Source organism: Chelonoidis abingdonii, chromosome 2 (assembly GCF_003597395.2).
Source record: "Chelonoidis abingdonii isolate Lonesome George chromosome 2, CheloAbing_2.0, whole genome shotgun sequence".
Lineage (NCBI taxonomy): Eukaryota > Metazoa > Chordata > Testudines > Testudinidae > Chelonoidis > Chelonoidis abingdonii.
In genome coordinates this window covers 118,952,752-118,967,341 of record NC_133770.1, presented here as the reverse complement: position 1 = coordinate 118,967,341, position 14,590 = coordinate 118,952,752, and positions in this window count along the sequence as shown.

Here is a 14,590-nt window from a genome sequence, read left to right as displayed (position 1 = left end):
GCTGACAATCTTACATTTATTCTGACATGAACGCTTCAGGTTTCAAATAGATGAACTGTAAGCATTCCAAGTATAAACAAATAACAATCTGCAATTTCAATCGAGTGACAGTAGTGTAGATGAAGAGAATAATGATTAATTTAAATCAGACATTCAGTACTTTAATGTGCAAGATGGGGGAAGTAAATTATTTTGACATAGTGTAACAAGATGATATTACAAGAGATGATACTTAGTTGAAAGCAAGCAATATTTATAGTACTAGAAAACAACAATTATATTGAATGTATATGGAAGATACAGTGGAAATGTAGGCTACACGTTATAGATGGGCAGCTGGGTCTTAGATGTGAATATGCAAGGAAAGGAATAAAGTTTGGGACACAGGCAATATTTTCTTTTTTTTATTAATATGCTTTGTTTAATGCATACTTTGTATCTTTTTCCTAAGGCAAATTGGTTCAGCAGGTAAATTACTACAAAGATAATTTAAAACCATTCAAGGTTATTTGAAACTGCACGGCTAAAGTGGAATAACTTAACAAGATGCTGTATAAAAGCCACCATACCATGTGCACTGCTGAAAGAAGCATTGTAAGGCTTGCATTATCTTACATTGCAGCATGTCTTAATGCTCTGGGCTTGATCCTACAAGTCACTGAGCCTTCTGGCACAGAGCCAGTAAAACATATAAACACATGCTTCACTTTTTGGGGCACACAGGCCGGAGTCCTTAGCTCCACGCAGGATGGAACCCTTTATGCACAAATGAATTGTACACAGGACTATGCATGTGCTATGTCAATGTGCCTTCTATTCCTGTCTAAATGTATTATCCATAATGAAGAATATTTTGTCTGCTAAAATACTACTGTTTATGAATTCTAGTTTTATTTCCTGGAGCTTTTCTTCTGAATTGTGACAGGCTTAAGGATTTCCCACCAGCCAATGTTTTGCTTTATGTCCCTTTGAGGCTCATGTCATGCTCTTACAATTGGTACATAAAGCTCAGACTGGGATTGTAGTGAGCACACAAGCCATTGACAGTGAGTAGAGATTGGTGAACAAATGGCTCTGGGATACAGGTAATTTGTCACCCTTCTTCATGCTTTGACTTCAGGATGTACTAGTGGACTGTCAATATGTCCAATTTATGTAGAGTGAAATGAGAGGAATATACATCATCTTCTTTTCTACATGATTTGATCAAAGGTGAACAGCTCTAAGCAAATAAATGGCATCAAAATCAGCTGCCCCAAGCAGTGACTCTCTCTTTATACTGAAACAGAATTGCTGTGTAAAAATTTCAAAGTCTTAGGAATGCGCTCTCAGGTTGGTGTTTCCATTAATGGACTCCTTTGTGAATTAAAGCTGTAAAGCACATTTCACCAATGAAAAGTGTTTCCATTTCCCTGCAAAGATCACTTCTGTCATTTCCACTGATTACCAGGGATCCTAGAAATCCATTTGCCATGGACAAACACAGAATTTGCATATTTACAGCAACTCTCTAGTTTTATGTTCTGTGAAAAAATAAAAACATATATTAACTATTAACTGAATTTTACAGAAAGTATCAGTATCACTTATTCAATGTACACAACCTCCCTCTTGTGGCTGATTTTTGAACGCACTTGAAATTTACAAAGCTAAACTTACTCCAATAAACTGTTTCTGGTGTGTAGAGGTTACTCAATGGCATATAGGGGTTCATGTTTTTAATGTATCTCAAATTTCACTCTAGCCTCCAGATGTGAGTAATTAAAGTTATGAAAAGATGCTGCACACTTAAAAATCACCCCTAGGCAAGGACAAATTTCATGTTGTTGGCAATGTGCTGCTCTGTATTGTACGTAGCAAGTCTGCAGATTATGTTCAAAGGCAGACAATTGTAGGACACCTAGAAAGTGCTAAACATAAACTGAGAAGAAACAAAAACGAGGCTGAAACAGCAGGGCCATCGACAGAGTAAATGTAAAGAAACAATGCACTGTGAATGGACCATTACAGTATTTTTGTGCATCTAAAAAACAAACAAACCAATTTTCTGAAAATACAGAATATAGATGTTTTTGGTAAATGTAAAAAACACAAATTGGAATTATTTGTTTTATTATAATGATTGATGGAACTGGTAGGCTTTGAACTTGCTTAAAAATAATAACTATATCAATAAAACATTGGCTTCAACCGAAACCTATATATATTGTGGCTGGAGAAACTAAAGTTCAATGTTTCATTTTAATCGTGGAAAAACACAAATTATATTTTTTAATTAGAGGATTTTGGTTTTTCTTAACACAGAAAACTAGGGTCTCTGCTGATTACTATCTTAGGAGATCCTGGGAGGAATCAATTACAATTTGGGCAGAAGGGACAGCGCAGTGGTTTGAGCATTGGCCTGCTAAACCCAGGGTTTTGAGCTCAATCCTTGAAGGGCCATTTAGGGATCTGGGGCAAAATCTACCAGGGACAGTACTTGGTCCTGCTGTGAAGGCAGGGGACTGGACTCAATGACCTTTCCCTTTCAGTTCTATGAGATAGGTATATCTCCATGTATTATTTTTATGGTGGACAGATATTATTGTAATAATAATAACCCCAACAGCACCACAAATGATCTGTATATTTCAACTTACCCCTCTCCCACACTGTGGCTTATACTTCACCCAGAAGCTAGAGCAGACAAGCACCAGTGCAAGTGCAACGTACTTTCTGCATGACACATTACTTTAGAACAACGGTCCCCATATTTTTCAGGGTCATGCCCCTCCTCATCCCTGTCCATGCCCCCAAGCTGGGGCCAGGAGCGGGGCCATGGCTCCCTGGGGGGGAAGAGAAGGGGGAGCAGACATGCCAAATCCATGGAAAAAAATGCAGAAATTGGGCTTGGTTTTGGTGTAATTGGTTTGTGAGTTGCTTGTTGGCTAGATTTTGGCTTGTAGTTTGTTGCTTGTTGCTTTTTTTTTTGATCGGCTCCCAGCAAGGGGAAGGCCAGCAGGGGCAAAGGGGGGGAGAGAGTCAGGGGGATCTAGTCACATAGAGTGTTGGGGTTCTTAGGGATTGGCTTGTTTTGGCCTTGTTTTGAAATGGGATTAGCTTGATTTTTGGCTTATTGTGAAAGTCGGGGTGCTTATGTACTGCATGAAAGTTGGCAACTGTCGGGGGGAGACAGGGATAAGGAAGCCAAAGCTGGGGACGGGTGTAGGCCTGGGAACAGAGCCATGGCCAGGTGCCAAGGCTGGGGGTGGGACTAGGTGTGAAGCCACAGCCAGGCTGTGAGCACAGGCCAAGGGTGAGAGCAGGGCCGAAGCAGAGCTGGGAGTGGAATGGGGCTGGGTGACACTCCCTACCTGCCCCCTGTGGCACCATTCCCCCTTAAGGAGATGAGCCCCACTGTTTGGAGACATCTGCTCTAGAATATGGCTGCCTGCTTATTAAGCAATTTCAGCTTTTGTGGGGTCTCTATGTCTAGCCCAATGCATTAGAGTAATCTAGTGTTGAGGTGACAAAAACCTGTACAGTTGTAAACAGGCCTGTATCCAAAAGAACAGTTACTCTCTCCTGCCAGTAGTAGATAGGAAAAAAAGCACTCTTGGCCACAGCTACTTTGAGTATCCCAGATCAACCAAAGATCAAATAAAGCAAATGAGCATATTCCACAACATGGAGACATCTCACAAAGGAAGAAATGGACTTTGTCCACCCTGCTAGTGACCATAGACCTCTCAAAGGCAGCTGCCAGGTCTGAAAAAATCAAGATGGTGCCTGTCTCTTTATCCATTTCCTGAAGGAGATCACTGACCAGTACCATCAGCAAAGTTTCTTCACCATTCCCAGGCCTAAAATCTGAATGACTGAAGTCAAGGAACTCCGAAAACTCCAGATGAGGATATAATTGCTTTGCCACTTTCCAAAATAACTCTAGGAATTTACATATGTTCGGATTTCGACAAAATAATAGATTTTACTAAACAAAACTTACAGAGATGGAATTCTTCAGCTGTCCGCATTGGATAGCATTACCTCACCGAAAAGGAATCATATGCTAACTCTGCTTTATCTATTTCAGATGTTCCCTTGTGCAGAGTTTTTATAGGCCTGATTAGTTCTTTCTCTAGATATATCTGGAACTGCAATAAACCCCATATAAAAGTAAGAGCTTTACAAGCTTCTGTGAAGTTTGATGGACTTGTTTGGGGTATACATGGAAGTACTAAATAACTGCAAATAAAACAATAATAGAATTTGTAAAGCACTTTTTAGCCACCGCTCATTAAGTGCTTTACAAAGATACATGAGCAGCATTATTAGAAAGACTGGGAAACTGAGGGTACGTCTACACTGCATTGTAAACCCAGATCTGTGGGACCCTGGCTTGTGGACTCAGTGTTTCCAAGCCCATGCTTGAGTGTCCACACTTCATTGTAAACCTGGGCTTACAGTTGCCCGAGTCTCACAGCTGTGCTAATGTGTCTATACTGCACTGAGCAGCCCTTTGATTCGGGTCTGCGGTTTGACCTGTGTCCACACTGCAAAATTACAAGGTTTGGACCTGAGTCAGACTGATTTATATGTGGACAGAAGCAGGCGGGGGTGGGGAGAGGAAGAGCCCACACTTAATGTGCAGTGTAGACATATTCTGAGCTACAGAGTAGTTAAATGCCCAAGATCATACAATAGGTTACTGCCTGAGCTGGGAACAGAACCCAAGCATATGACTCTCATTCCACCGTTGTATCCAGTGAACTTTCTGCCTCACTTACTCATACAGCCCCCTTTTTTGCTTTAAGGATAAAATGTGAAATGCTTTTTCTTTTTAAAATATGTACAAAAATACTATTTAAAACAAAGTGCTTGAATACAGTTTCAATTCAGGCTTGAGTTTATTAATATTAGCAAGGTGATCAACTTGCCACCAGTTGTATCTTGTTTAACTTGACCTTTCAAATGTTGAAACTATTCCAACATAGCTGTTGTTTATGGCTATCACATTACATGGCGGAATCATTTTTCTAACTTGGCATTTTTAAAGTGAATTATTTTAGATAGGTTGTGTTACAGCAGTGCTGTACTGCAGTCAATGTTGAGAGGGGACTTCCACTTGAAACCACCTATTCATCGCTTTTTACAGATCCAGACTAACACGGCTACCCCTCTGATACTTGACACCTATTTTTAGGGAATTATAACTCACTGAAAAATATATCTTCTATCATGGAAGTTGTCATGTTAGTCTCAGCCCACTAGGGATTTTTTTTTTTTTTTTTTTGTCAAAGTTGGATCACAAATTCTTTTGATTTCACAGAAATTTTCACAATTTTGGTGGGTTTTGTTATGTTTCAGAATGGAAAAAAATTGAAATAATGAATTTTTGCAAAACAGTAAATAGAGTTCCCACCCAGCTTTAGTATTAATTGTTAAAAAATGGTTATCTAAAGAAGGAGTTCAGTCTATTTCAGACTTAAAATTTTAGGGCCTAATTATATCCTCAGTTATATATGTGCCACTTCCATTGCTGTCATGTCAGTGAGCATTGCTCCTGTGTAATTGGGGGAAGATTTGAGTCCTTAGTCTTCACAGTTGCTGCCTTTGTCTGTAGTGATCTTCTCTAACAGAAGCACGAGCAACTAAGGCTCAGATCTGGGTATGCAAACTGCACTTGACTTCAAGTAAAACTTCAAGCCATCTCTCTCCTCTTCCCTTTCACTCCTTTGCCAGGGAGGACAGGAGAGACTGGTTAGTTAAATGGTAAGTGGGATACACAGGATGAGAGGGGAGGTTTGGGAAGGATTACGTGTCTGTGAAGAAATGTCCTTTTCTTGACTTAAATTTTTTTTTTAGTAAATGTAGGTAGGGATAAATTATGGCTTTAGTCATGGGTCTGAGTTGGAGCAGTGAGGAGCTGTACAAGAGACTGTGCCTCTTCGCCACAGCAGGCCATTGTGCAGGGGGACTGTACAAGCTGTTTGATTCCCCATGGGGGAAAGCCCACTCTGCAGGCTGGTGAAGAATAAAGACTTTGGTGCCACCACCTCTCTACCTACTTTTGGGTCAATACGCTCTCTGTGAGCACACCCAGGGCCTGATTTAGCTCCTAACGAAAGATGGGCAGCACTCAACTATACCATAATCAGTATTGCTAAGGTTAAGATTTTGTCACAGTTATTTTAGTAAAAGTCACATACAAGTTGCAGGCAATAAACATCAATTCATGGAAGTCTGTGACCTGCCCTTGACTTTTACCAAAAATAACGGGGAGGAGAGGCGCTGACTACCAAGGAGAACAAAAGCCCAAACCCTGCTGCCTGTGAGGTGGGGGGGAGGGAGGTTCCAGCCCTGCCACAGCTGCAGAGGATGACAGCTCCAGCCCCTGCCAGAGCCTTGGGGAATGACAGTCCCTCACGCAGCCATGGGGGAAGATAGCCTCAGCTATGACGCTGAGGCAGGTTGAAGCCAAAGAAATCACAGAGGTTCATCAAAGTTACAGACTCCATGACCTCCTTGACTAAATCGTATCCTTAAGTATTGCCAATCCCACCCATTCAAAAATCATGAGTCAGGCCCCTCAAATCATGAGAGCTTTAAAAATAATAAATGTCTCTTTCTTTTTATTTCCCTCATGTGAGCATTTAGGGAACACTCAGTTCTCATTTTCAAGTTTTTCTCTGAAACCATGAACGCTAGGAAACTACTGGTTTTTTTAAATGAAATTGAGAATCTCTCATAATCATGTGATTCCAAGAGTTGAAGCTTTTGAAAAAACACCAAATCATATGAGTTGGCAACACTGTGTACTTGCAGCAGCACTTCCGCTTAAAGATGTATTTTCACAGAGGTTTAAAATGCAAAGTCAGAGTTACTGACATGTATTCAATTAAAAGCATTTTAAAAGATAAAATACATAAAGAGAAGAAACATCATAAAACCCAATACAATTTCAGTAACATGAGAAGTTTGATAGAGGGGTACACTTCCCAGTTCATCTTTTTATTTCAATGTAAATTATGACAGCATATCAGTATATGTTGCCTTGATTTTTTTTTAAAAATCTACTCCTAGCAATGCTAAAGTAAGAGATAACTCAAAAATTAATTTATAATTAGATTTTGTATTTTATTTAGTTCTACCCCAAAGCTTTTAATGTAGGGGATTTCCACCATATATATACCACAGACTTTGACAATCCACAATTCCTTTAACAGAATTATTTGGAGCGGAACCCATTTTATAAATCTTAAAGGGGCAAGGTAGGACTACAGATTGGTACTAACTGAGTCTAGTGATAACATTGATTGAAATTACATAAATTTTGGTGATAAATAAACTAATCAGGACTCACTCCCTCTGTGTAGACAAAGGTGTAAAACTGATCAGAGATTAACTTCTAATTATTTTCAAACCATGTAAATAAAATAAAATAATTTAATTCAGCAGCTGACAATGGGACCATTATAACTCAAAGTTATATATTTCTTTTTTGCTGCCCTCAAAACTAACATATTGTAACTTTCCAATGACAGCATTACAAACAACAGATTAAAAAATAAAAATGAATTAAACCACAAATAAATTAAATAAATACATTTTACTGTACAAAACTTCTATTACTATTTTAAAAAAACCAAACCTGTACTGAACAAATCTAGAACATTTGTTTCAGTTTTAGAAGTGGCTGATATGCCAAGAAAACTCAAACTCACACTACATTAATATACCAGTCTGTCACCCGATGGAACTGGACTTAATGCATGCTGGAAATCTGACTGTTGAAATTTTGCCAATTACTTTGGTCAAGTCCTGGTTACCTTATCTACATGTGAGTATTATCATTGACCTCAATGGCATTTCCCATGTGTTTAAGGCAAGTAGGATTTGGCATCAAGTTACAATGTTTCTGAAAAAGTCAGTCATATTGCAAATATTTAAAAAGCTGAAAATCAAACAACCCTATCACCCAAGGGAGACAAAAGAAAATGTTTTTTTTTTCCCCAAAAAATTACTGTAGTGGCAATTAAGGTTGCGGCTGGACAGAATTCATTCACTCAAAATCTTAGAAGAATGGAAATAAGTTAAAAGGAAAGATTAGTGTTCTTTTCCACTTTCACATTGTCTACATGCAACACTGTCAAGAACATATGCCCATGCTCCACAAAGCTTTCATTTCCATCTCCAACAGATACTAAAAAGCAATACATATCCCAGTTTCATCACTCTATTGCAAAATCTCAATAGGTGCCTCATATGCTTTCACATCAATTCTATCAACAGATCATCTATAAAGAAAAGTGAGACAATCCAGTGAAAAAATGTCAAAAGAATATGAGTAAATTCGGGAAATCTATCAATATTCAGTTTATGAATTCTGTTTGATACTGGGGGCTCTTTATTTATATCTATGTCAGACTGCAGAATCCATTTTGAATTTTTTTTTCCTTCTCTGTTGTCCTTTTACATACATGTTGGACTGTAATTCCAGTAGGTAGTGGCACAGGGCTAACAATAAAGTGTGGTTAACTTAAGTGCTCTCCAGTTGAAATGGAACCATCCTTAGCCAAAAGGCTGGCGCCTACCCAGGAGAACTGATTTGTCAGAAGAGAAGTTGCCTGGCAACAAAGCTGTCTGGTAGGGGACTGTGGTTACAGGCAGAGGCTGACCAGGTCACATGACAGAGGAGAGTGGAAGGTTATAAAAGGGTAGAAGTTGCGCTTCCTTGGCTTTTGGGTCATTTTTACCAGCTCAAGGTGAGGAGAGCTGCTGCAGGAGTCTGATGATGCTGAAGAAACTCTGCCTACCTGAAATCTAATGAACCCCCTCAGGAATCCCCAAGTGAAGGGTGAGCCAAAGTAAGGGGCATTACATTCAGGATGTTTTTTGTTTTCTAACTGACATGTACTCTGTTGTGCTGTATCTTTAAGTAAAGAGTAACTGAGTTAGAAACCTTTTGCAAAGCCTGGGTCTATTTGCTTTCACTATCAAGTACCTCCAAAGCAGAAATGCCCTGCCCTCCATGGGGTTCTGGGGCAGGAGCAAGAGGTGCTGAGGAGGCTTGGGGGACACAGTATAGTTTCAGAGCCCACGTTATTGGACTGTGGTGTCCCCACTGCCAAGAGGGGTGTCAGATACAAGGTCTGCATCTGAAGTATATGCCTAGAGGCTCCAAACTAGGGACATTAAATTAACTCTAACACAAACTTAAAACAGCACCATAATCATAAAGTCACAGCAATCTAGGACTCAAAGGGATAAAAATAGCTGTATAGATATTTGGGCTTGAACACTGAAACCCATCCCCCAACCTGGGCTTCAGAGCCAGAGCTCTAGCCTGAACCTGAACATCTACACAGCTATTTTCAGCACTGTAGCATGAGCCCAACTCTGTAGACCCGGTCTCTGAGACTTCCAGCCATGTTTTGTTTTGTTTTGTTTTGTTTGTTTGTTTGCTGTGTAGACATGCCCAAAGAGGCCTTGCAGTCGGCCTCCCCAAACCTTGTACACCTGTAAAACTGCTGCTGAGTTTGTAAGGGGAATTTTCTGTCCCCCAGAGTACGTTATTCCTATATACAAAGTCCATATGCTTAGTCATTGTGCAGGGGGTTGAAAATTTCACTCTAATTGCTTCTCTCTTAGAAAATCTCAACTTGGCCAGGGTTATTAATAAAATTCTGCCACAGGCCCTAAAATTAATTTCTAAAGAAATCCATGACTTTCGGAAAGGATCAGGATTAAAAAGTAAATTATGCAAAATCTAAAATGCTGGCTATATATTTGCCAGACACTGAAAAGTCATTCCTCTAGAAAACATTTGAGTACAATATAAAATATTTGAAAGACAAGGTGGGTATGATAGCTTTTATTGGTGAAAGAGACAAGCTTTTGAGCTTACACAGAGCTCTGCTTCAGCTTGTCTCTTTCACCAACAGAACCAATAAAAGATATTACCTCACCAGCCTTATCTTTCTAATATCCTGGGACCAAGACGGCTACAACTATATTGCAAACATAAAATACTTGGGAACTCAAATTTCAAACAACCTAGGAGAGCTCTATGACTTAAATGTCAAACCACTACTTCTGCAAATGAAAAAAGATCTGGAGTGCTTGGTTGGGAAGAATAGCCACCATTCAAAATGAATATTTTAGCAAAGTTACCTTTCTTGTTCCAAAATCTTTCTGTGATCATCCCAGATAAAATCCTAGCAGGATTACAGAGGATGTTGTTAGAATTTATATGGAATAAGAAAAGACCAAGAAAGAGTGAGTGTAGTACTTTGTGCAGACCTGTGAAACGGTGGGGATTAGCTGTTCCAAATATTCTATGGTACTGTTAACCCAGCCACCTCAAAGCACTAATGGATTCCAAGCACACTAACTCAGCCAAGCACTTCGTCTTTATTGAACATGAAAATTGTGACAGTGTAAATATTGCTAGGCTACCATGGAGTAATAAAAAAAAAAGAAAAAAGAAAGATCACACCCTCCAGAAATGTATACATATCCTTTAGCAAAGGCTATTCTATGGGTTTGGGATAGAACTATAGATAATGTACATGCTTTTCTCTTGCTAAGAACATCCATTGCAAATAATCCAGATCTGACCCCTGTTCATGACCCAGAAAGCTTTAAAAATGGAATATATATGGTTGGTCAGCTATTCAGTAAAGAATTTTTTCTAACTTATTTAGAGATCAACGTTCATTTTTATTGGCCTGCTCTCCCATGATACAAGCACTTTAAATTTAGGGCAGTGTGTTTCTCAAATTTCTAGAAAAACTGAAATACAGAAAAAAATACAGAAAGCTAAATTTAATCAAAGATGTCTGGTCAATTAGGAAACAAAAAACGATATAACCAATTTATATCAATCTTTACAGACAACTTTCCTAACCCAAATATGTCCACATATGCTAGATACACTGGGAAAATGACCTGCACAGACACATTACCCCAGAAGAATGAGGCTTGATCTAGAAAAGAGGACCACCAATAGCTGTAGCACAGTAACAGAAAATTTCTTTAAGATACTGTTTCAATGATGCCTCACACCAGTCAGGTTAAAAAATAGAGGGAGATTTAATGGGGATAAACGTTGGAGAAACTGTGGTGAAAGAAGTGATTTTATGCATATAAGGTGGACATGTCAGCTCATTAGAGTGTACTGGAATGAAATCGGTAGCCAGACATCACAAATTGTTGGATATTTATTACCAAACGATCGCCTGGTAATTCTTCTGAGGTTTTCAAGCAGAAATGATTGCACCAAAAGGAAATGGCGAATTAATCTCTTATCTGCTAGTAGCTGCTCAGCTACTGATAGTCTCTCCTTGGAAAACAAAAAATAATTAATTGTCTGCACAAGGTTACGCATCTGCTCCCTGAGGGTACACGTACAGTACACTTCAAGAAATGTTAACAACATTTTCAAAAGCAGCCACCAACTTTGGCTGCCCAGCATGCGACACTTTGGACTGATTTTCAGAAGTGCTGAGCAAACACAGATCTGAATGAAGTCAGCAGGAACTGCATATGCTCTGCACTTCTCTAAATCAGGCACAAGGTGTCTCAAGCTGGACATCCAGAAACTGAAGAATCTCAAATTAGTGGCCACTTTTGAAGATAAGGCTGTGTCAATATTTTGGACTACTCGGTCCCCTCTATTCCACCCTGTGGAGGGGAGCAAAATACATAGAGGCAAGAGGAAGAGAAAAGTGCTGGGCCTTTACTAATACTTCCTTTTTCCCAGGCCCCATCAAAGCCCCACTGCTTCAACTGCACATGACTTGGACTCTGTTGCTTTGGAAGCTGGGGTTAGAAAGAGGTGAAGCTGGGAAGTAGCCATTATGTGTAGCATACTACCCTTTGGACCAGGTTAAAAGTCCACCTGGAAGTTAGTACTGGCAGAGGCAGCCACTGAGTTACCCAGATCCACTCCCCGCACAAGCTGCATTCTCTAGAGCAAGCTGGAGAACAGTAATTCCATTCACTCCAACTTTCAAGGTTTTAAAATTTTTCATTCCACATTGTACTGAAAACAAACCCTTTCAAACATTTTAGTAGAATGAAATTGTGTTGAAAAGGTCAGGTTTTCAATTCAGAGGTCTCCCTGTCTTTCTGGAAATGACCAGAGACTTCTCCCTGGATCTCAGAAACCTTCCCATCAAATCAGTACATCTCCATTAAACATTTTAGCTTAGACAAAACAGCATTTTCAACAAAACCCATTTTGTTGAAAATGTTTCAGCCATTTCTAGCATCCTCCTCTGCAAAGCCACTGATCCCTACTCCTTGCAGGGAAGATGTAACTTCAACTTTGGCAGTTCTAACCTGCAGTTTGAAGCACTGGTTTCACCCTCCCATGGTTTGTCTGCCAGAGATGAATGCCAACTGCAATGCTCAAGAACAATACCAAACCTGGAAAGGCATACCCTTAAAAATGACCTATTTGAGATACCTTTCAGAATGTAGCCTTTTATGTATATCAGTGCCCTTCTGATCAAAAGCACAACAACTGTTTTGATTTTCCAAGTCTTTATTTACATTTAATAGATGCAGACATAGCTAGGTACCAGACAGGCAGATGTTTGGGACAGCATTTTACACACTGAGTATGTTTTCAGTATGCACATGGAAAACTAACATTTTTCTAATTACAATACGATGCAAAGTTCTGTTGTGGCATTGGGCAGTACTTTTTTTTGTTAGCTGTTAGTAGGTTACCTGTGACTTAATTATAATCCGATTTTGATAGGTAAATATGAAGCCAGAAGGTGCACAGATTGTTTTCAGAGACTCAGTGATTCATGAAAGCACATACTTAGGACAGATAATGCGGAGATGGCACCTGCCAATATCAGATCCCCACATTTCCTCAGAAACCATGTTTACTGGCTGCCAGTCTTTTTTGTTTATTTGTGTGGGTCATGAATAACCTGTTTGCTGCAGTCCATTCCTTTAATTTTTATTTAATGAGTATATACAGAATCACAGATGTGCATGGTAATGTACACAGTAAGTGAAGAAATGTTTGACTCTACACTGATCATAGCTATATATGCTGCAGGGGGAGACAGCACCAGACAACGAGGATTGAGGAAGGAATTTAAACCCAAACAATATACTTTCCATTTAACTCTGAAAAGAAAGCACCCCCCACCATGTTATTTAATACACTTCCATTAATATTTAAGAAAGAGACACTTTTGGGCTTGAACTACCTGACAATGTCGCTAATTGTCTTACTTACAGATAACTATCACAAATACTGATTAATATTTTAACCAAGCAACCATGTATGACAAGATGTGTGCTTACACTGGCTCTCCCTACACCTCAGGCACATCATACTTCCTGCACATTCAGTGACATCATCTTTCAGCACATGATGCATTCTGGTCTCTGAACTCTTTCGGCCAAATTCTGCTCCAAGTTACATGGGCGCACTTCCTCTAGAAATCAGCAGAGTGTTCTGTATCATATTGTAAAATATTAGCCCACCACACACCCACAGGCACTTTATTTCAATCTACCTACACTGATCCAGAAACTATTTATTACAGGGATACAGGAGGATTAGGTTAATGTTGATAGTAACTTCACCTCTAAATCCTCTAAATATCCCAAAACATAAAACTTTATTAAGATAAGGTTGCTGAGTGCAATGCAAGAACCAGTTAATACATTCATTAAAATAAAACAAATAACCACCTCCCCCCCACCCAGAAAAATCACAAGCTAGGGTTACATTAACAATTCTGATACCAAATTTAACAGAAAAATTCTGCTCCTCCCTTAGATTCATTTCCAATATTTCACAGTAATAGCTTCTTCCTATAACATTTTAGGGGTGAGAGTAGGCGGAGTGTCAAAGCATGCAAACGAACTCTCAATGCATTGTTAACAATGAAGCTGCAACCAGCATCTCTGATGTATGCAATATACAGATTCTTCTCTCAGTTTCTTTGTTTAGCTACTATTATGTAATTGTCACAATACTGAGGAAGTGCTGGAGTTGTGCTGGAGCTACGGACAGCTGGAAGCCTAGGGGTGAAGGCTCAGAGGATCTGGTCAGTCTAGTTAGGTTGCATGAGAGAGGAAAGGTGTTTGGAGGCATTGTGGGGCAGGCAGAGAGGGGATGGAGCAAGATACAAAAGAGGGCAGCATTAAAGAGGAACTGGTATATTGTGAGGAGTGTGACTGAGCTGAGAGGCTATGGGCACTTTGTGTGGGATGGGACACAGTGACAGCCAAGGAACAGAGAGTACTTGGTAGCCCTTTCTGCCCCCAAAGAGGCTTAGTAGGCTTGTCAGTTCCTAATTAGACTATTTTGGCTCACTGAGTCTGACATTAACTAGGCTCACAGAGGGAATGGGGGTCCCCAAAGACCCTCTGAACACTGGGGGTAGGTTGGGGTGATGTGCGGATCCATGGGAATGAGTCCGGAGTATTGGAGATTACATGAAGGGAGCCCAGGTGTGCGGAGGGGAATGGGCAGGGCTGGCTCCAGCTTTTTTGCCACTCCAAACAGCAAAGAGGGGGAAAAAAAAAAAAAGATAAAGCCGCAATCAGCAGTACTTCTGTGGCAGCTCTACCG